Raw genomic sequence first — 21,770 nt, 5'->3', positions numbered from 1 at the left:
ACATTGCTGGCTCACAGTCAGGTTACGATCCACTAGTACCCCCAAGTCCTTCTCCTCAAAGCTGCTCCCAATCCATGCATCACCCAGCCTGTATTGTGCATGTCACTGCCTTAGCTCATGGATGAGCTTGATGAGATTGTCCTTGAATATTCTGAGGCACAATCCAATGCTTATTGCCTTCTGCATCTACTGCATAATAAATACTCTTTTCCCTTACTATGGGGATTGACCTGATGGGTCTTTTCACCTGATTCCCTTGAATTTCCCTAGTTTGAAGGTGACATTTTCCCAGAGTAGGTCAAGTTGATGGGTTCTGTCACAGCCACTTGAAGTCAATTGTTCTGCAGTTATTCAGTCTGCGTTCACCATACATGACCCAAGAGTGTTCATGGATGCTCCTGTGCCTGCTAATAACGGGGCCAAGCTTCTCGGGTTCCCAATGGCCACTTCAGCCGTGGGTCATCCCCAAGCATCTGCTGGCAAGGGTACCAGGATCCCTGGTGCCAGCCCACAGGAACCTGGGCCTTCCCAGTAAAATCTATGGATCTTGACCAAGATTTACTCTTGAGTTCCCAGACTGCAGGGAATGCCTTGCATTTATTGTCACTTATGTGACTATATGCTGCTCTGCCAGAAACTGAGCTGCTGTTCAAGATTTCTTGAGGTCACTTTCTAAAACCTTTAGTTCTGTTTCTAAAACTTGTACCTGTCCAATGTCCACCGCCATGTATTTAATCTGTCACCACAGGCTATGTCTGTGGAACCTAAGATCTTCCTCTCTTTTGATTAAGATGGGTCTCTTAATTTGGGAAACTCTTCACACCATAGCCAATGATATTCTTCCAAGCGGGTTCCTCAGCAGGCCAAAGCCTGCTCTCCTAACATCCTGCTCTTTCTCTTCTTCCCTTCTCTCAGGAGCCACAAATCTGCTTTATCACCCCTCACTGCTACATCCCTGACCAACTTCTTTTTTGTTTTTAAGTATGATTTCCTGCTGGACACCTCCCCTCACTGGAACCTCAGTCACCTTTGTCTGGAAGATATTGTCAAGGAACTCCAAAAACTCCTGGATGACTTTCACTTTGCTTGTTGACCCTTCAGGTAATATTGTGAAAGTTTAGATCTGCTATGAGGAGCAGGGCTTCTTCCAGTTGATGAAGAAGGCTTCATCTACTTCCTCTTCCTCATCAGGGGGTCCATAAAAGACATCAACCCACCACAGTGCTGCCCATGACCCTTCAGCTCTCAGCTGAATTATCATCCCCAGGCAGAGCTCCTCACACTCCTGCTCCTCTCCCATAAAGGGAAACTTCCCCTCTGGGTCCAGCACCATGGCATTATCAGTACCTGACCTCCAGGACTGCACAGTTTCTCCAGGAGAGGGGATTTGTAGTGCTCTGCAACTTCTCATATGTTCTCTTGTGAGAGACACCCCAATCAATATGAGCCAGATACACAAAAATAAAAAGTTGACTAAATTGTGCTTCAGTCCAGGGGAACCTTGAAAAACTCTGGGATTGGGCAGATGGAAGTCACTTGAAGTTTTACAGGGAGAAGTGGCCAGGCCTGCATGGGCCTACATCAGGACAGGCTGGGACCTACCCAACTGAGCAGCGACTCTGAGGAAAAGGGCCTGGGCACTACAAGGGATGCCCTACAAGCCAGGAGAGGATGGACATGATGAACAACAGCAGCTGCCTATGGGGCTGCATTCGGAGGAGTGTGGACCACCCAGACAACCTGAGTTACCATCCCCCTCCACTCAGCACTGGTGTGGCCCCACACACATGGGTGTGTGCCAGGGTGTGGCTCCCCATTTTGGAGAAGTAGGGAGGACCTGGAGAGTGTTGAGTGAAGGTCTGCCACGGTGGGGTTCGGGAATCATGCCCATGACCTGTGTGGAGTGGCTGAGTGATCTGGAGTTCTTTGGCCCAGTGGTGTGGAGGCTCCAGGCACTATAGGAGTAGCCTGAGAGTGACTGAGGGGTGATTTCAGAGATGATGGAGCTTTTCTTTGTAGTAAGATACAGCATGAGAAAGAACTAATGCCACAAAGTACAGCAGGGGAGACCCAGACTGGACATAGAAATGTCACTCGAAGGGAAGTGCTGTCATCTAACAAGTCACCCAGAGGGAGACTGGAGCAGCCCCAGACTTTGTGTTTCAAGAGCAGCCAGGGAGAATGGAGAGATATCAGTAAAGGTAGGGAGATGCTGAGGTGAGAGCAAGGTGTGATAGCTGGGTGGACATCTACAGCCTGCAGAGAAAGAGGAGCAGGTGGGGACACAGTGGGACAGCCTGTGGTGGAGATGATAGAAGGATGATGAAAGTCTGAAAATCCCCCAGCAGAGATGAGCTCTTTCTGCCCTTGGCTCTGGCTGTTGTCTCTGCCACTGATGCTGATGAGGAAGCACCTTCCCCTCACAGCACTGGGTCTCATGGCCTCCCCTTCCCCACCCGAGAGCCTGGGAGGTGTTGGACCATAGTCCTTCCCTTAGCATTGCCCATCCACATATCACACTGCCCCAGGAATATCCCTGAGCTATGTGTGAGGGACAGGATCTCTCTTCCCAGATTCTGGGGGTCTTGGCCTTTTTACTTAATGCTACACATCCATTTTTACTCTGATTTTGTTCAACCTTTACATGGCCTTTGTTTACCTGTCATCTCTTTCTGGAGTTTTCTGCTCTAACAAGCCCCTGGGGGGGTGTGGGGGGTGTGTGTGGGGGGGTGGCGGGGTGTCAGTAATGGTCCTCAGTGGGACCCATTAACACTCTAAGGAACTTTGTAGTTTGCATCTGGCTTTGACTTCTTGACAGGCATCTTCATCTTCCTATCACTGTCTGAGTTTCATGGACTCAGCACCAAACCCAGCTGAGGGATCCTTAAAATGCTTTGGGCTGGTCCTCTGCTGCGGAGCTGGGCTGGGCTCCTGGAACGGTGGGAGCTCAGTGCAAGTAGGCAGCACTGCCGAGAGACAGCTCTGCCCAGGAGCAGCTCCTCTGCAAAGCGTAGCAGGGCTGAGGGCACTGCCTGCAGGCTCCAAGGACAGAGGAACCGGGCAGAGAGAGGGAAAAGGCAGATGGGTGTGGGAGGATGACTCAGAGGTCAAAGGAGGAGAAATCTTCACAGGACTTAACACGGTAAGTGTCCTTTTGTTTTGCTGGGTGGGCAGTGCAAGATGGGAATTTATTTCTCCTTTCTGGACCAGGCTCTAAGACCCCAGTTCTTGTTTACAGTTGTCTGAGACTCTCCTGAGCCTATGCACACACAGAGATGCCCCTGGGCAGGGTTCTGATGCCAGGAGGTGTCTGTAGGGCAGACCTGAGCACACAGCAGGTGGGATGGGGTCTGTGAGCACTGACAGGGAGGAGATAAAGAGAAATAGATATGGCTCCAGGCAGGGAGAGCTCCAGGCACCAGAGGCTTTGGCAGGGAGTGAGAGAAACTGGCTGAGAGCAATGGCTCAGAGAGGGGGTGGTATTTGGGCACTGCCCTATTAGCCCTTCAGTGAAAGTTCTTTTAACCCAACAAGTCCCCCTGGTCTCCACCCCCACTCAGCAGACCCTCTGCCCTCCAAGCTCCAGGCTCCAGGGCAGGAGCTGTGTCCCCTGCAGCCAGAGCTGCAGCAGAGGAGACTCTCCAAAGTGCCCATCAGTCCCTCCCTGGCCTTGCCTCCCTTGGCAGAAGCATTGGGGCATTGCTCCTTTGTTCTCCACCTGCCCCTGCTGCTGCTGCTCCTGTTTTCAGGCTCTTTGGGGATGGGGCTTTCAGCTGCAGCTCAGCAACTGGCCCTGCAGGTCCTGCCATGCAGATGTGTCCATGGCAGCAAGGTGCCCAAGCCCCCTTCTAGCCTCTGGGTCTCTGGGTAATGCTGCCCATGGGTCAGGATTAAAGCTGAGTTTTTTTTGCCATACCCCTGCTCTTCAAGGAATCAAAAAGCTCAGAGATCTTTACTGGGGAGGGGAGTTTTCAAGTGGGTTCCTCTGCTCTCAGCAGCATCCAATTTCCTGTCAAGGGAACAGCTGGCTGTGACCCTCCTGCAGACTCCAGAGGTGCAAGCCCAGGGCAGCTGAGAGAAAGTCTGATGGACAGCTTGTCTCTCCTCACTCTGCACTAAGGCTCTGTCCGTTTGCACCCCCGCACTCTCCATGGAGCACTTGTAGTGCAGCAGAAATGTCCAGGCTGTCTGCCTTCAGAACGCACTCCTAAGGTAGGACAGGGCAACAGGAGCAAAAGCAAGAAGAGCAAAGCCCCACAGCTCTGCTCTGCAGCCGGGGGCACCGGGAGGGACAAGGCTGAAATCTCTTGGATTTCAGGAGTGTAGCTAACCAGCGATCACTGGGGGTTCCTCTCTGCCTGTTGGGGCACAGCAGGACTGACTCCTGCAGAGCCCACAGCAGAATCCCTTGCTCCTCACTGCCCCCTCAGCCAGCAAACACCAGAGCTCCAACCTGGGAGCTGCATGAAGGTTCTTCTGGAAGGAGAGAGACTAGCACTGACTTATGGAAACATTACTCCACAACCTATAAGGTTATAAATTAGACATATTTATTCAGCGCTGAGGCACACGGGGGATTGCTCCACCACAAACGTGCACACCTCTCGTGGCACCTTGTCTTGGCTTTATGCTACAAAGCATCACATATTCATAATATGCCTATACATATGCATGACCTATCCCCGCTTTGTATTATAATGAACCTGAAAGTAATTTTCAGATTTTCTGTCCCGGTCTCCTCCTAGTCGTGTCTGTGCTGTGTGTCCTGGTGGTCGTGGGCGGGGGTCGCAGAGATGAAGTAGCTCCTCTTCCTCACTGTTGAACTTTTTACCTCCGTTCCTTGCGCAGTCTCTGTAGCCTCCTGGACTCAGGTCAGACCATAGGGTTGGTTTTGACCAGTTTTTAGGACTCTTTTCCTATTCCATCAGGAAGCGTTCCCTCACAGCTTCTATTAATCAAGGTTTCTATATTGTTCTGCTCTCTGGCCAATCAACTATGATCTATTATCCTATTTAATCTTAGTTATCTTTTAACTAATGTGCCTCTAGCCCCTAGCCTGATCTCTAAGTCTTCCATCTTTATCTCTAAACTAAGCTATATCTTATTTACTTAAGTGTTTAATTTCTATATCCTATTTTAATTTCCTAGTTCCCCATCTCAGGCACTGTCCAGAAATGGAGTAAAGTTTTCCCAAAGTCAGTCCTAACCCTTCACTAACTTCCTTGGACAGGACCACATACCGAAAGTAAACAAATGTCCAACAGCAGCTCCATCACTGAATTTCTCCTCCTGGCATTTCCAGACAGACGGGAGCTGCAGCTCTTGCACTTCTGGCTCTTCCTGGGCATCTACCTGGCTGCCCTCCTGGGCAATGGCCTCATCATCACCTCCATCTCCTGTGACCACCACCTGCACACTCCCATGTACTTCTTCCTCCTCAACCTCTCCCTCCTCGACCTGGGCTCCATCTCCACCACTCTCCCCAAAGCCATGGCCAATTCCCTCTGGGGCAACAAGGACATTTCTTACTCAGGATGTGCTACACAGATCTTTCTCTTTGTCTTTTTTATGTCAGCAGAATTTTATATCCTCACCATCATGTCCTATGACCACTATGTTGCCATCTGCAAACCCCTGCACTACGTGGCCCTCTTGGGCAGGAGAGCTTGTGTCCACATGGTAGCAGCTGCCTGGGGCAGTGGGTTTCTCTGGGCTCTTCTGCACACGGCCAACACATTTTCACCACCACTCTGCAAAGGTAATGCCTTGGACCAGTTCTTCTGTGAAATCCCCCAGATCCTCAGGCTCTCATGCTCAGATTCAGACTACCTCAGGGAAGCTGAGCTTCTTGTGGTCAGTATCGTTGTGGAATTTTGTGTTTTATGTTCATTCTGCTGTCTTATGTGCAGATCTTCAGGGCCGTGCTGAAGATCCCATCTAAACATGGACAGCACAAAGCCTTTTCCACATGCCTCCCTCACCTGGCCGTGGTCTCACTGTTTGTCAGCACTGGCATGTTTGCCCACCTGAAGCCTCCCTCCATCTCCTTCCCATCCCTGGACCTGGTGATGTCATTTCTGTACGCGGTGGTGCCTCCAGCAGTGAACCCCCTCATCTACAGCATGAGGAACAAGGAGATCAAAGATGCTCTAAAGAAAGTATGTGAATACCTATTATTTCAGCATTAATAAGGTGCCGACAATCCTCATATAACCCCTAGGAATTCAGTAAAATCCCAGCCTATCTTTTGTTCTTCTCTTTCTTTAGTTTGCATTTGTTTCTAAAAAATAATTGTATTTCTGTATTATTCATACAACTTCTTAAGCTTAGAACAATTTTTTACTTTCCAGTAAGCTTAATGTACATAAGGAACTATGTTCTTTGCATAACTAAAGAAGCCAGAACGTATACATTTGTCACTCCTCCTGTCTCTTAGATCTCCTCTGGAGCTGGAGGCCCAGTCCCAGCAGGCAGAAGGGATCCAGAAGCCAAGGGCCCAGCTGTTCCATAGAGGATCCGTCCCAGTGCCCTCAGGGCTGCCCCTCACTGCCTCGGCAGGCTCTGCCTCTCTGCTGCTTGTGAGCTGGGGCCACTGCTTCCCTGCAGCCACAGCCAAGGACAGCAGCAGGACATGGCCTTTTCAGTGCTGGCCTCTCCTCACTTCCACACTGTCCCACTGTGCCCTTGCATTTATGTCACCCCCAAGTTCTTGTGTAGCTTTTGACAGTCCCATTGTGTCCACAGTGGCACCCCTGTGGCTGCAGGCAGGATTAGGCCATGTAAACCACGGTGTCAGAGCTGGCCCCCATGCCAGCACCACCATAACCAAAGGGGCTCCTCAGGGCAGCACCAGAAGACTGGACACCTATTCCAAATCTGGTGTCAGGAATATACACAAGTAGCTGCTCCTTCCAAAGGACTTTTTCTTTTATGGGCTTTTCAGCACCACCATGTCCCAGAAGGATCTGTTAGGGACCAAGGACCGAACAAAGAACTCCCTTCCTGATTGCACATGTCCATGCAGACAGCAACTGGTCTTTGATTTCTCTTCCTGGCACTGTCCCACCTGCAGTGAGACTGATGGCTGATGCCATCCTGGAGAGGAATCAGGAACTGCCAGGAGACCTCAGGGGAACTTCCAGGGACAGTGTGTGAGTCTGGGGGGACAGTGAGTGGCACCTCATAATGGGAGTGACCATCCAAGTTGGAGGACGAGGTGAACCAGAGGACACCATGGGCTAACAAGGGCCCTGCAATTTCTGAAAAGGCTGTGAGGAGCCAGCAGGCAAAGGGCCACAGGACTAAGAGTGGTTCAGGACAGCCTCTTGGAAAGCACATGGGCTGGATCTGGTGCAGCCCTCCCTTGCCTTTTGTACCATTGCAGACACCCCATAGTCCTGCCCAGTCCCGTCTTTGGCCCTTGAGCCATCCAGGGAAGATGGAAAGGGCCTCAGCAGCAGTGAACTCCGTCTGGCTGGCTCTGCTCCCCACCCCCACCAGCGTGGCCAGTGAAGGGTCACCCCATGTCCCCAGGGCACCATAGTCCCCTTGCTCTGCAAAGCAGCACTGCAAGCTTGGGGCCCTGTGGGGACCATGGGGACAGAGCCAGGAATGGCTGATCAGGTCAGCACGAACACATTCACATGGGGAAACGCTCTCTGGGAAGTACGGATGTCGCTGGAGAAGAGCAATCATGCATTTCTGTGCCTGCAGGGAGGAATCCATGAAAAAGAGAAACCTCTTTCTGCAGGCAGCAATTAGTGCAGGCTGCTCTGTCACCTGACCAGGACTCTTGTGCTGATCTGTGGACAGGGGCGGACACTGAGAGGGCACAGTCTGTCTGTGGTACCTGGGTCCTGCCTCTCCTGAACCTGAGACCAGGAGTCCTGCAGTTTCACTGACCTCCATTTCCTCATGCCATGGTGAACCTCCATCCCTGGGGGTATGGGGAGGCTAAGACCCCTCTCTGCCCCCCAGCAGCTGCTGAGTCCTTCAGAGGGGCTGGGGTTATGGAGTGAGTGCCCAGAGCTCTCCAGCTTCCTGCAGCCCAGACTGAGGTCCTCTGTGGGGCTAAGATGGGGAGTGGGCAGTGGAGATGGGAGTAGCTGGGAAAGGGCTTGTCTGGGCTGGAAAGTCCCCAGGAGAGGACAGCACCAACATTAGCTGAGCTGTGTGACCATTCAGGGAGAGGACACGCTGCAGTGGGTGTGTGGTGCAGACCCAGATATCATGGAAGGAAGCTGAGACATGCAGGTGCAGGAGAGAGAAGGCCTGTCTGTGCTCTTGGTGGCATAGGTGTAACGACAAGGGACTGCTCAGGTTTCCTCTAACTCCTCGATGTACACTGGTCTTCTGGTCAGGATCACTGAACTGTGTGATGAAGGCTAAGAAAAGGATGAGATCAGCTTTAGATAGCTAGAGGAAGCACTGCAATTTTAGGCCCTGGTAATCCCTGGGGACTTTGAAGACCATGGACCTCTGCTAGAAGGCCTTGGTTGAAGGGAAGGTAGAAGGTAATCCCTGAACCAGCATGGTGGGAATGCTCTGCTGGGTAAGTTTTTCACAAGAAGACAAGGCCGCACTGGTGGAAGATGAGGAGGGCAGCTTTGGCAGCAGTGCGAGTGTGGTGCTAGGGTAGAGAACCCTGAGGGAAGTGAGCAAGGCAAATTATAGCAGTGCTGAGCAGAGAGGAAGGATCACCTCCAATAACCTGCTGGCAGTGCTGAGTCAAGGGGGATGAGAACTCCCTTGTCTGGTTGCCTACACTCCTCCTAATGCAGCCCAGGATGCCGTTGTCCACCTTTGCTTCAAAGGTGTGAAGCCAGGAGAGGACAAGACTTTGGGGAGACTTAACAGCAGCCTTCCCATACCTTCTTGGATATCACAAGAAATCCTCCCCGGGCCTAGTTTGGCTTCCTTTGTACCCTCATTTGGTGTTTTTGAGGTTTTCTCCATGGGGATTCCTACCTTGGTCAGCAGTTCCATTAAACCAGAACCTCCTTCTGTTATCTGCAGTGTACTCTAATTCCTTTGTCAGAGGCACCACAGATCTGGTGAGCCAACTGTACACACACATTAACCACTGGCAAAAGAGAGCTTCACTGCCAGGGGACCTTGAGAAACTCTGGGATTTGGCAATAAAAGACTCATGAAGTTTAACAAGGAGAAGATGCCAGCCCTTTCCTGGGGGCAGAATAACCCCATCTATGAGGGCAGGCTGGGACCTGAACAGCCCGGGTCTGACCCTCATGAGAGTCAGTGGTGCATGGTAACCATGAACAAGGACAGCTGCCTACAGGGCTGCATTAGGAGGAGTGTGGCAAACCAAACCAGGGCGTTATCATCCCCCTTGACTCAGCACTGGTGAGGCCACCTCTAGACTGGTGTGACTGGGGGAGAGGCTCCCTGTTCTGGAGGAATGGAGAGGAAATGGAGAAGCTCCAAAGGAGATCTGCCAGGGTGGGGTTTGGGGCCTTTGTGGAGAGGCTGAAGGACCTGGACTGCTTTAGCCTGGTGAACTGGAGGCTCAGGGCATTACAGCAGTCACCTCCACCTGCTTGAAGGAGAGTTTTCAAGGTAAGGGAGCTTTTCTTGGTAGTGGGAAGAGAAGGAAACCTCAACAAAGTGCAGCTTGGAAGGTTCAGATTGGAGTTGAGGAAAAAGAAATCTCAATCAAAGGGTGGCATTGTGGTGTAAGAGGTCACCCAGAGGGAGTCTGGATCAGCCTGTGGCTTTGTGTTTCAAGGAACAGCCAGTGAGTGTGGAGAGACATCAGTGAAGGTGTGGAGATGCCATGATGAGAGCTAGGTAGGAAAGAAAGATGGATGTCAACAGCCTGAAGGGGAAAAGACACATGAAGGGGACAGTAGAAGTAAACCTGCAGCAGAGACGGCTGAGGGCTCTGGAAGGGCTGAAAGGCCACACAAGGCGAAGCTCTTTATCCCCTTGGTCATGGCAGTTGCCTCTGCCGTGGAGGCCTAACAGGAAAAACCTTATTCTGAGGCTCTGGAATATATTTTCCTCCTCGCCCCTTCTTGGACAGGCCAGGATGTGTTGTGCAGTTTTCCTACACTTGGCATTGCTCACCCTCACACCCCCTGTCCCCAGGAAGAGCCCTGAGCCACACACGAGGGACAGGATCTGCCTTCCCCGGGCCTGAGGGTCAGGGCTTGGACTTTCTGCTTCATAAAACAAACCAAGGAGTTTTGCAGCATTAGAGCCACCTGCATGGTGTCTTTGGCTACCTGCAATCACAGCATCCAATTATCTGCTCTAACGAGTCCCTGGAGAGGCTTTGTCAGTAGTGGCCCTCAGTGGAGCCAATCAGTGCTTCAAGGTACTTTGGGATTGATTCTGACTTTGACTTCTTGAGTAGTTTGCTCAGTCTCCTCTCAGTATCTGAGGATCATGGACATGGGGCCAAACACACCATGGGGCTCATTAAAATACAGAATGTCCTAATGAGTCATTTCTCCTGCTGTAATTTTCTTCAAGTCTTCAAGACTTGTACAGCTAATTGAATTAATTTCATAGTGTAGCTAAGAATGATGATTTCAAAGTGCACCTAATAAATATTATTCTTTTTTTTAAAGAGCACATTATTTTACTTTGCAGGTTAGAGAAGAGGTGACAGCAGCATTCTCTGATTGATATTAATGCAGAGTATCTCCTCGGAAGTCTCCTGGTCAGTCCCTTGGGGTCCAACACAGTATGGACAATCTTTGTCCTCACCTCCCATCTCAGCATTTCTCTCATCAGCCGCCTGGGACTTGCATCATTTCTCCTTACATCAGATTTCTCCACTGATCTCTGCAGCTGGAGGTTACAGCTCCTTTGCACAATCTCCCACCTGCTCTCCCTAGAGAACTGGCTGCACACGGGCGCAGAAGGATTTCAGCTATTTTCAGGCAAGGAAAAGTCAAGCATAATCAAATTTCATATATAATAAAACACATTCCTCTCGCAGAACTTAACTACCAGCTGGCTCCGATGAGGTTGCCTTTCTACAAGGGGTAATCTCATGAGAAATATTTCAGGTTGGCAGATAGAAAAAGGTAGATACAAACATAATGAAAGAGTTGGCTAAGGAGACAATTAGTCTACTGAAAGACAGGCAAGCTTTTAACTGCCTGAAGTTCAAAGCAGCAGCTCGCAAGCTGAGAGGAATCTGAATGAACAAAAAGTAAGGGCATGAGAAAACTAACGGCTAATGGAAAGGCCCTTTTTCTAGAGAGTCTGCATCTGAAAAGATGACTTCAGAAATGGTCATTCTATCGGGACAGGTGAAAATACATAAAAGATTAAAGAAATTAGATACACCATATAACAGCAGAAAAGAGGCAATGAAGTTACAGGGGAAGACCAATATTTCTTTGGAAAATCCCTTTTGAAAGGTCACGGGATTGGGAGAGGTCTCTTGTGAGTGAGGACAAGCCAATGTTGCACCCACCTTTGAAAGAGGTCAGAAGTGCCACCCAGGGAACCACACAAGCTCTATTGGGTGAGGAGTGGCCCTTCAAATGAGTCCTCTTGGGTGACATTTCTGGGCATTTAAAAGAGAAGACTGTGTCCAAATGCCATCAGCATGGACTTCCCAAGGGTAGATCATGGCTCACCAACCTGATTGCCTTCATGGTGAAGTAACTGCATTTGTACGTGAGGGGAGAACAGTGGGTGTCATGTACCTCCACTTCAGCAAGACATTGGACGTGGTCTCCCTCAATATTCTCATACCCAAGTTAGGCCGTTACAATCTGGCTGGGTCATCAAAGAGATGGGTAAAACACCAGTTGGAGGATGAGGCTCAGAGAGCAGTGGTGAAGGGGTCACCACAGGTGGGATATACTGGCGCATTCTGGGGCAGCACAGGGGACTCTCCTGGGATCTGGGCAATTTAACAATGGTGTCTATGACCCAGTGGAGATATCTCAGGCCATGTTTGTCAATGACACTAAATAGAGAGGACCATTCCTGTGCCCTAGGGATGCCATTCAGATGAAACCTGCCAGGCAAGAGGACTGTCCTGTCAGGAACTTCATGAGACAGAAGATGGACAAAGGCCACATCTTGCACCTGGGAGAGACTGACACCCTGCAGTGCCAGGAGAAGGGGACTGCCTGTCTGGGGAGCAGCTCTGCAGACAAGGCCTTGGTCGTGCGGGGGGACACCAAGAAAACACAATCCAGAAATGGTCCACACAATCCAGCGTGACCTGGTAGCAAAGGCAGTCAGCGACGTCCTGGAGCATTTAAACAGGAATCCTGCCAGAAGAGTGGAAGAAGCGATTTACTCCCCGCACAGCACACATTCGACTACCTGTACACTATTGTATCAGTTTTGGGGCCCCCAGTTCAAGGGTGCTGGGTCTGGCTGGAATGGGGTTAACTTTCATTGTTGCAGCCCTTATGGTGGCTGGTTTTGCATTTGAGCCTAAAACAGTGTTGATCACAGAGCTGTGTTTTGTTTGTTGTGGAATAAAGCTTGCAAAGCATCAAGGTCTTCTCTGGTTCTCACTCTTCTTTCTCCCAGCAAGCAGCTGGGAGTGGGCAAGAAGTTGGGGGTGATGGGACACAGCCAAGACATCTGACCCCAACTGACCTAAGAGATATTCATGGAATCATAGAACCATAGAACAGCTCAGATCGGAAGAGACCTTGACAGGTCATCTAGTCCAAGCTTTTGTGGGAAAGGGAGCCTACATGAGATTGTCTAGCACCCTGGGCAATTGTTTCTTGAAAACCTTCAGTGATGGGGACTCCCTTGGGGAGTTTCTTCCTCTGAGTGACTGTTCTCACTCCCTTGGACTAGCTCCAGTCTCTCTACATCTTTCATTAATTGTGGGGACCAGAACTGGACACAGTACTGCAGGTGTAGCCTGACAAGCGCTGAGTAGAGTGGGACGATCCAGTCCCTGTGCCTGCTAGTAACACCCCTGTGGATGCAGCCCAGGAGCCTGTTTGCTGTTGGTGCTGCAGCATTGCACTGCTGGCTCATCTTCAGCTTGCTGTCCCCCAGGAACAGGTCCCTTTCAACAAGGCTGCTTCCAGCCACACAGATCCTGGCCTGTACTGGGCTTTTTGGTTATTCCCACCCAGGGGCTGGACATTGTTAAACTTCAGGCTAAATCCCTTTATTAAAATTCATCCTGTTCGTGGTGACCATTCTTCCAAATTGTCAAGGTCTCTCTGTAAGATAGCTGTGCCTTCTGATAGGTCCACCTCACCACCCTCTGTAGTGTTGTCAGCAGATATTGTGAGGGTGATTTCAACCCTGTCATACAGAAAATTTAGGAAGATGTTGAACAGTGTGGGGCCCAGTATCATTTCATGGGGGATCCAAATTGTTACAGGCTTCCAGCCTGGGTAATAAGCATTGATCACCACCCTCTGAGTGCAGCCTGTTAGCCAATTTCCTACCCACCTCACAGAGCACCCCTCCAATCTTTATCTTGTCCATTTGTCCAAGAGAAATCTGTAGGAAACAGCCTTTGCTGAAGTCCAGGTAAACAGCATCCACTGCTCTCCTCATGCTGACAGAAGGTTTATGTTGTTGAAGAAGGCGATCAGGTTAGATTGGCACAATTTGCCCTTGATAAATCCGTGTTGGATTTTCCCAATCACCTCCTCCATTTGATTTGTGATAGCTGAAAGTTTCCCCAGGTCAACCCCCAAGACAGTTTTCATTGCCGCATCTCCCCACGGTCATGCTGCTTTGGAAGTTCCCCCAGAATCCGACCCCTGCCCAGACCCAGCTGTGTTCCATGATGGTCTTTGCAGACAGTCTTGCTCCCGGGTCTGCTGGGGTCTGGGCCAGGAGAGAGGTTGGGCAGGGCTGGCCATTCCCTCCATCAAGGCACTGACACCAGCAGGAGGATGGAGATGGTCTTGCAGAAGACTCACCCATAAACCTGGAGTGAGCAGCCAGTGCTGGAAATGGCCAGTGAGAGAGGCTGGGGGGTGATGAAGGCCCTGGGCCACCTTCCTGGTCTGTCCATGCCACCAAGGGCACAGACCACCCTCTTCTCTCCTGCACCTGCATATCTTCAATCTCTTCCAGAAGCCCTGGCTCTGCACCACAAATGCCCTGGTGTGAGTCTTCACCCTGCATGGTCACACAGTGAGAGTTATATGCTGATGGTTTTCATCCTCTGGTACTTTCCATCCCAGCCCAGCTCCCTCCAAGCTCTCCCACCTCCCCTGTCCTCTCTCCACCTCTCTCCCCAGCAAAGCCCAGTCTGGGCTGGTCCCAAAGTAGTGCGCACTGCAGGGTGCTCTGGTCACTCACCCCACAGCCTCAGCCCCTCTGAAGGGCACAGCAGCTCCTTGGGGGCAGAGAGGGGTCAGCCCCAGAGATGGGAGGCACAAGGAGAAGGACATCAGGGGCACCCTGCGTCCCCTGCTCTTCTCTTCAACAGATCCTGAGGGGTCTTCAGCCATGCAATCCCCTCTCCCCAGATCAGCACAAGAGCCTTGAGCTGGTGCAGCCAGAAAGGTGTTTTCATTCCCCATTCATTCCTGCCCTGGTAAGGATGGATGTAAGACAAAGAAGTTGTTGGTTCATTATTTTGCAGAAAGACACAGAGTGCCTGAGTCCTCATTTAGACAATGTCCTTGTGTCACACAAGGTGGGTGGATTCTTATAGAGGAGGGAAAGACTAATGGAATTTCTTTGTAAAGCACATCATCACAAATGGAAAAAGTAAAAAATAATTATTTATAGAAGGAAAGACATGCTTGGGCTGTCATGAAATACACAGGGAGTCATTTGCAGAGAAAGGTTGACAGTCTATGGCTGCTGAAAAATGTCCAAACGGTTTCCTCAAGGCATCCTTGATCTCCCTGTTCCTCATGCTGTAGATGAGGGGGTTCAATGCTGGAGGCACCAACGAGTACACAACTGCAACCACCAGGTTCAGAGAAGGGAAGGAGATGGAAGGGGGCTTCATGTAGGCAAACATGCCAGTGCTGATAAAGAGGGAGACCACGGCCAGGTGAGGGAGGCACGTGGAAAAGGCTTTGTGCCGTCCCTGCTCAGATGGGATCCTCAGCATGACCGTGAAGATCTGCACATAGGACACCACAATGAAAAGAAAACACCCAAGTTCAAAGCAGGAACTAACCATGATAAGCCCAAATTCCCTGATGTAAGAGTGTGAGCAGGAGAGCTTGAGGATCTGGGGGATTTCACAGAAGAACTGGTCCACAGCATTGCCTTGGCAGAGTGGTAGTGAAAATGTGTTGGCCGTGTGCAGCACAGCACGGAGGCACACAGTGCCCCAGGCAGTTGCTGCCATGTGGACACAAGCTCTGCTGCCCAGGAGGGTCCCATAGTGCAGGGGTTTGCAGATGGCAACGTAGCGGTCATAGGACATGACGGTGAGAAGAAAATACTCTGCTCCAAACAAGAAAAGAAAGAGGAAGCACATCCCAAGAGGGAAATGGCCCTGTTGCATCAGAGGGAATTGGCCATGGCTTTGGGAACAGTGGTGGAGATGGAGCCCAGGTCGAGGAGGGAGAGGTTGAGGAGGAAGAAGTACATGGGGGTGTGCAGGTGGTGGTCACAGGTGATGGTGGTGATGATGAGGCCATTGCCCAGGAGGGCAGCCAGGTAGATGCCCAGGAAGAGCCAGAAATGCAAGAGCTGCAGCTCTCGTTTTGATGCGAATGCCAGGAGGAGGAACTCAGTGATGGAGCTGCTGTTGGACATCTCCTGCCTCTGGACGTGGGGGACTGTCAAAGGAGGAAATAACAGTAACAATTCAGGGTAAAATATTCTGAGCAAAGTCAATGTAATTTACCAACACCCCTGTCCCTACTGCACCTACGCTCCCATTTTTCCTTTTGTAGGAAAATTTCCTTCAGTTCCATGTCTGGAATTCTGCTTGGTGCTGGATGAATGTACTGTGAGGATCAAGGCCTCTGCCCACAGGCTGCCCTAATGTGAGCCCTTCTCTGCAGCAGTGGGCTTGTATAAACGGTGGAGGCAGGAGCCAGAGCTGGTGTTCAACTTTGTCATATGTGACCGTAGTAATGCAAAAGGGCCTGTCAGCATCTGCACTCCCAGTGCTAAGGAACAAAGATGGCAGATGGCAGTTTGAGAGCTTTGGTTTTCTGAAGCTCCCCCCATTTCACCCAGGGAGTGTTCTTGGATGTCAGAATCCATCAGAATTTCTGTTGTATGCACGGAAAAGAGAGCAAATCCTGCAATGCAATAGGATGGGCTGTAGCTTAATGCAGAGTGAGGGGAGCTACTCTGACCCTCCAACTTGTTCTGACCTGTCCTGTTCAAGCATGAGAACTCCATTTCGATTTCTCCCCCCAAATTCACCAAAAGCAGGAAACAGAAATCACAGAATCAAGAAAACTCCTTATATTTTGAGTAATCCCTGCCTTGAAATTCCCCTTGTAAAGTGCCCTCGGAAATGTCCTGGAGGTGATCTGGAACTGTCAGCAGCCCTGATCCACACAGCAACCTCTCCACAGCAGAAGGACCCTGCCCTGCCGGGGGTCTCTTTCCCACCACAGCTTCTCCCCACAGCGCCGTGGGGAGCTCCCCGGGCAGGCTGAGTGGCAGCAGAGTCCCTGCCCCAGCACACAGCCCCTGGGCTGCAGGGACCCTGCTCTGAAGGACAGCCCTGGGCACCCTTGGCTGCACCCACGGCTGCACACCCCTGCAGCCATCCCCAGGAGAAAGCAGAGGGCATGGCCTGTCCCTCTGACACTGCAGCAGGGAAGCCCTGCTCTGGAGCACGTCCTCATCCTCTACACAGGAGGGAGATTCCTGGTGTCTGTGCCAGCTTGAACAGATCCTTCCACCACTGTCCTGGTTCAGCTAGGATAGGGTTAAGTTTCCCCAGCAGTGGGGGGAAGCTCTAGATGGGTTATTCATATACCATGCTGACATCACCTCCGGGCGCCCAAGCGCGGGAGAATCGGTGAGCACGTGTGCTTGTGCAGCCGTTCCTCTCACTGCTGTATCGGTACATACCTTGCTCTGTTCATTGTTATTACTGTTATTGTTGTTGTTTGTTTTGTTGCTGTTGCACTGTTGTATTAAACGTCTCCTTATCTCAGCCCTGGGACTTTGTGTTTCACTCCCTTTGTGCGGGAGGGGCAGCGGCCGCGTGGTCTCAGACGCTGACAGGGACTAAACCACCACAACTTTTGGCACCCAACGTGGGGCTCGAGAGGGCTGAAGTAAGGACAAAAGGAGAAGGTGTGTTAGAGCAATCTGTTAGGTGCAATTTTTCTGTATGTATTATTTGGTAAGAAATGTTTGCAATGCTGGCCAACTTGCTTGCGTGGTGGGGCTGGATTAATCCTTATATCCACTGTGCATTCCCAGTGCTGATGTTTGTTGTTGGTGGAAAATGTATCAAGGGTCTTGTTTTGCTGTACTGGCTAATGATTGCTTATAATGTACTTGTATCACTGCTTGAGGGGGTGAACCAGTATCTGTTTGCTGCCTGGGCTTTTGTTAGGGGTCTCACCCCCTCTATGGGTGAGCCAGGGGAAGAGAGCCTCTCGTTTTTTTGAGAGTTTCAGCTATCCCTGGAGCATCCAGGCCAGTGTGCTTGTGGCACAATGCTTTCTAAATGTCTGCCAGATCTTGTTTTGGGCCATGCGGTATTTCTCCAACAATAGCACCACCCGGAACCCTGCCCTGAGGGCAGATAGTTATAAATGGCTAGGTATGTGGGAGAAGATGAACAAGTACCTGAGTCAGTGGTCACACCCAACGTTCTGGGATTTCACTCCCAAACAAGTGCAGAGTCCTGATAAACTGGTAGAGTGTTTGGAAAAGGTGTGCTGCCAATCTGACAAACCCCAGGAGACACAACTCGCTGCGATGTGCTGGGGGCTTGCCCATGCTTACCGCATCGTCCTTAACACTGTTCACTGCCCTCAAGGGGAAGAGAGGGCTGCAGGATCTGAGAGTGAACTTACTGGTACAGCAGCTGGGCCAGGGGGACAGGCAGTGCCAGTACCAGTTGCTTCCACCAGCACAGCAGTTCGGCCAGAGGGACAAGCAGTACCAATATCGATCTCCCCGATACGGAACAAAAAATCCCCTCACAGTGTACAGGGTGATGATGAACCAGGCCCATCACAAGAGCAGGAGGAAGAGCTGGAGGTAACCATCCGATCTCTATCCCTGAGTGAGTTGCGAGATATGCAGAAGGATTTCAGCCGCCTTCCAGACGAGCAAATTTGCACCTGGCTGCTCCGATGCTGGGATAGTAGAGCTGCTGGTTTTGAATTGGAGAGGAGAGAGGCCAAGCAGCTGGGATCTTTAGCCAAGCAGGCTGGTATTGACAAGGCAATAGGGAAACAGGCTCAAACCCTCAGCCTTTGGAGGCGACTCCTGCTCAGTGTGAGGGAGAGGTACCCCTACAAGGATGATGTCCTATGTTGGTTAGGCAAGTGGACCAACATGGAGAAAGGCGTTCAGAACCTCAGGGAATTGGCTGTGTTTGACATGGTCTATGGTGATCTGACTGACGAGCGGTCACCCATGGATCCAGATCAGGCCCCTTGCACACAGTTGATGTGGCGGAAGTTCCTGCAAAGTGGACCAGAGGGACATTCCAAAGCATTAGCAGTAACGTCCTGGTGGCGAGACACCCAGACTCAGACAGTAGATGAAGTCATTATCCAGCTCCCGCAATATGAGGGAAGTGTCCCTTCCTCCCAACATGCTTTGGTTTCAGCTGTAGAGGAACTGTCTCAGAGGCTCCAGAAAGTGGAAGAGGACATGTCCTACATTCCACCTGCACGGGCCAATGTCTCAGCTATTAGAAGCAGGCACTTCCCCACCCAAGAGAAGGGCAGTGGAAGGTACACACCACGGGGCACCCCGTGGTTCTTCCTCCACGACCATGGGGAAAACATGAGGAGGTGGCATGGACAGCCCACTTCCGCCCTAGCTGCACGAGTACAGCAGCTGAAAGGGAAGACCACCATGAAAGGGGAGTCTTCCAAGAGAGATGCAGCTCCAGTGTCCAGTCGGAAATCCCACAGACAGAATAGAATGGCCAACATTATTCTTGACCCTCTTGAGGAGACCGGTAAGTCATTCTTGCAGGAGTCATTCTTAGGACAAGTGAGTGATGGTGAGCAGGATTAGAGGGGCCCTGCCTCCAGCCAGGTGGAGGAAAGGGATAATCGGATTTACTGGACGGTGTGGATCCGATGGCCTGGCACATCAGACCCACAAGAATATAAGGCCTTGGTAGATACTGGCACACAGTGCACCCTGAAGCCATCAAGCTACAGTGGGGTTGAACACGTCTGCATCTCCGGAGTGACAGGGGGATCCCAACAGCTGACCCTATTAGAAGTTGAAGGGAGCCTAACTGGGAAGGACTGGCATAAGCACCCTGTTGTGACTGGCCCAGATGCCCTGTGCATCCTAGGTATAGACTATCTCAGGAGAGGGTACTTTAAAGACCCAAAAGGGTACCGGTGGGCCTTTGGTATAGCTGCCCTGGAGGAGGTTGAGCAATTGTCCACCTTACCCGGCCTCTCAGAGGACCACTCGGTGGTGGGGTTTCTTAAGACTGAAGAGCAACGAGTGCCAAATGCTACCAAGATGGTGCACCGGCGGCAGTACCGTACCAACCGAGATTCCCTGGTCCCCATCCATCAGCTGATCCGTCGACTAGAAAGCCAGAAGGTGATTACCAAAACTCATTCACTCTTCAACAGCCCTATATGGCCAGTGAGAAAGTCTAATGGCAAATGGATACTAACCGTGGACTACCGTGGCCTGAATGAAGTTACGCCAGCGATGAGTGCTGCAGTGCCGGACATGCTAGAGCTCCAATATGAGCTGGAGTCGAAGGCAGCCAAGTGGTACGCCACGACTGACATTGCTAACGCGTTCTTCTCCATCCCAATAACACCAGAGTGCAGGCCACAGTTTGCGTTCACTTGGAGGGGTATCCAGTACACCTGGAATCGATTGCCCCAGGGGTGGAACCACAGCTCCACCATTTGCCATAGACTGGTCCATACTGCACTGGAGAAAGGTGGGGCTCCAGAACACCTGCAGTTCATTGATGATATCATTGTATGGGGGGACACAGCTGAGGAAGTCTTTGAGAAAGGAAAGAAGGTAATTGAAATCCTTCTGAAGGCTGGTTTTGCCATCAAGCAACAGAAAGTTAAGGGGCCTGGAAGGGAGGTTCAATTCCTAGGAATAAAATGGCAAGATGGGCGTCACCACATCCCAATGGAGGTGATAAACAAGATAACAGCCATGGCCCCACCAACCACTAAAAAGGAGACTCAGTCTTTCCTGGGCGCTGTGGGGTTCTGGAGGATGCACATCCCAAACTACAGCCTGATTGTGAGCCCTCTCTACCACGTAACACGCAAGAAGAACGATTTTGAACGGGGCCCTGAGCAACAACAAGCCTTTGAACAAATTAAGCAGGAGATTGCCCAGGCAGCAGCCCTCGAGCCAGTCCAGACAGGGCAGGAGGTTAAGAAAGTGCTCTACACTGCAGCCGGGGAGAATGGCCCTACCTGGAGCCTTTGGCAGAGAGCAGATGAGGAATCCCAAGGCCGACCTCTAGGCTTTTGGAGCCGGGGATACGAAGGCTCTGAAGCTAACTATACAGCAACTGAGAAGGAGATACTGGCAGCGTACGAAGGAATTCGAGCTGCCTCAGAAGTGGTCAGCACTGAGACACAGCTCCTCCTGGCACCCCGACTGCTGGTGCTGGGATGGATGTTCAAAGGAAAGGTTTCCTCCACACATCATGCAACAGATGCCACGTGGAGTAAATGGGTTGCGTTAATAACACAACGGGCTCGAATAGGGAACCTTGACTGCCCAGGATTAGTGGAAGTGATCATAAACTGGCCAGAGAACAAAGATGCTGGGATGTCACCAGAACAGGAGGTGAAACGTGCTGAGGAGGCCCCACCATATAACGAGCTGCCAGAGGAGGAGAAGCGATATGCCCTGTTCACTGATGGGTCTTGTTGCATTGTGGGGAAACATCGACGATGGAAGGCTGCTGTGTGGTATCCCACACGACGAGTCACTGAAGCTGCTGAGGGACAAGGTGAATCGAGCCAGTTTGCAGAGGTGAAAGCCACCCAATTGGCTTTGGAGATTGCTGAGCGAGAAAAGTGGCCGAGGCTCTATCTCTACACTGACTCGTGGGTGGTGGCAAGTGCCCTGTGGATGTTGTTGCAGCAATGGAAACAGAACAACTGGCAACGCAAGGGCAAACCCATCTGGGCCGCTGAAGTATGGCAGGACATTGCAGCCCGGGTGGAGAACCTCGTTGTGAAGGTGCGCCATGTGGATGCCCATATACCCAAGAGTCAGGCCACTGATGAACATCAACACAACCAGCAGGCTGACCAGGCTGTTAAGATCGATGTGGCTCAGGTGGACTTGGACTGGCAGCATAAAGGTGAACTGTTCATAGCCCGGTGGGCCCATGAGACTTCGGGCCGCCAAGGCAGAGATGCATCATACAGGTGGGCTCGAGATCGAGGGGTGGACCTCACCATTGACACCATCACAGAGATCATCCACGGATGTGAGACGTGTGCTGCAATCAAACAAGCCAAGCGGGTGAAGCCCCAGCGGAATGGAGATCGATGGATGAAATATAAATATGGAGAGGCCTGGCAGATCGACTACATCACACTGCCACAGAGCCACCAAGGCAAGTGCCACGTGCTCACAATGGTGGAAGTAACCACTGGATGGCTCGAAACTTATCCAGTGTCCCATGCCACCGCCTGGAA

The 21,770-nt window shown here is 51.2% G+C and overlaps 1 long non-coding RNA gene and 1 pseudogene across 1 annotated transcript in view; one reads left to right on the top strand and one right to left on the bottom strand.

The window, feature by feature from the left end:
* The window catches only part of LOC141937094 (uncharacterized), a 786,032-nt gene that overhangs the window by 51,268 nt on the left and 712,994 nt on the right, over positions 1–21,770 (bottom strand). The window lies entirely within an intron of this gene.
* Positions 5,254–6,774, top strand: LOC141937081 (olfactory receptor 14A16-like; annotated as a pseudogene).

This window comes from Strix uralensis, chromosome 37 (assembly GCF_047716275.1).
Source record: "Strix uralensis isolate ZFMK-TIS-50842 chromosome 37, bStrUra1, whole genome shotgun sequence".
In the NCBI taxonomy this organism is placed as follows: domain Eukaryota; kingdom Metazoa; phylum Chordata; class Aves; order Strigiformes; family Strigidae; genus Strix; species Strix uralensis.
This window is presented reverse-complemented; position numbering and strand designations above follow the sequence as displayed.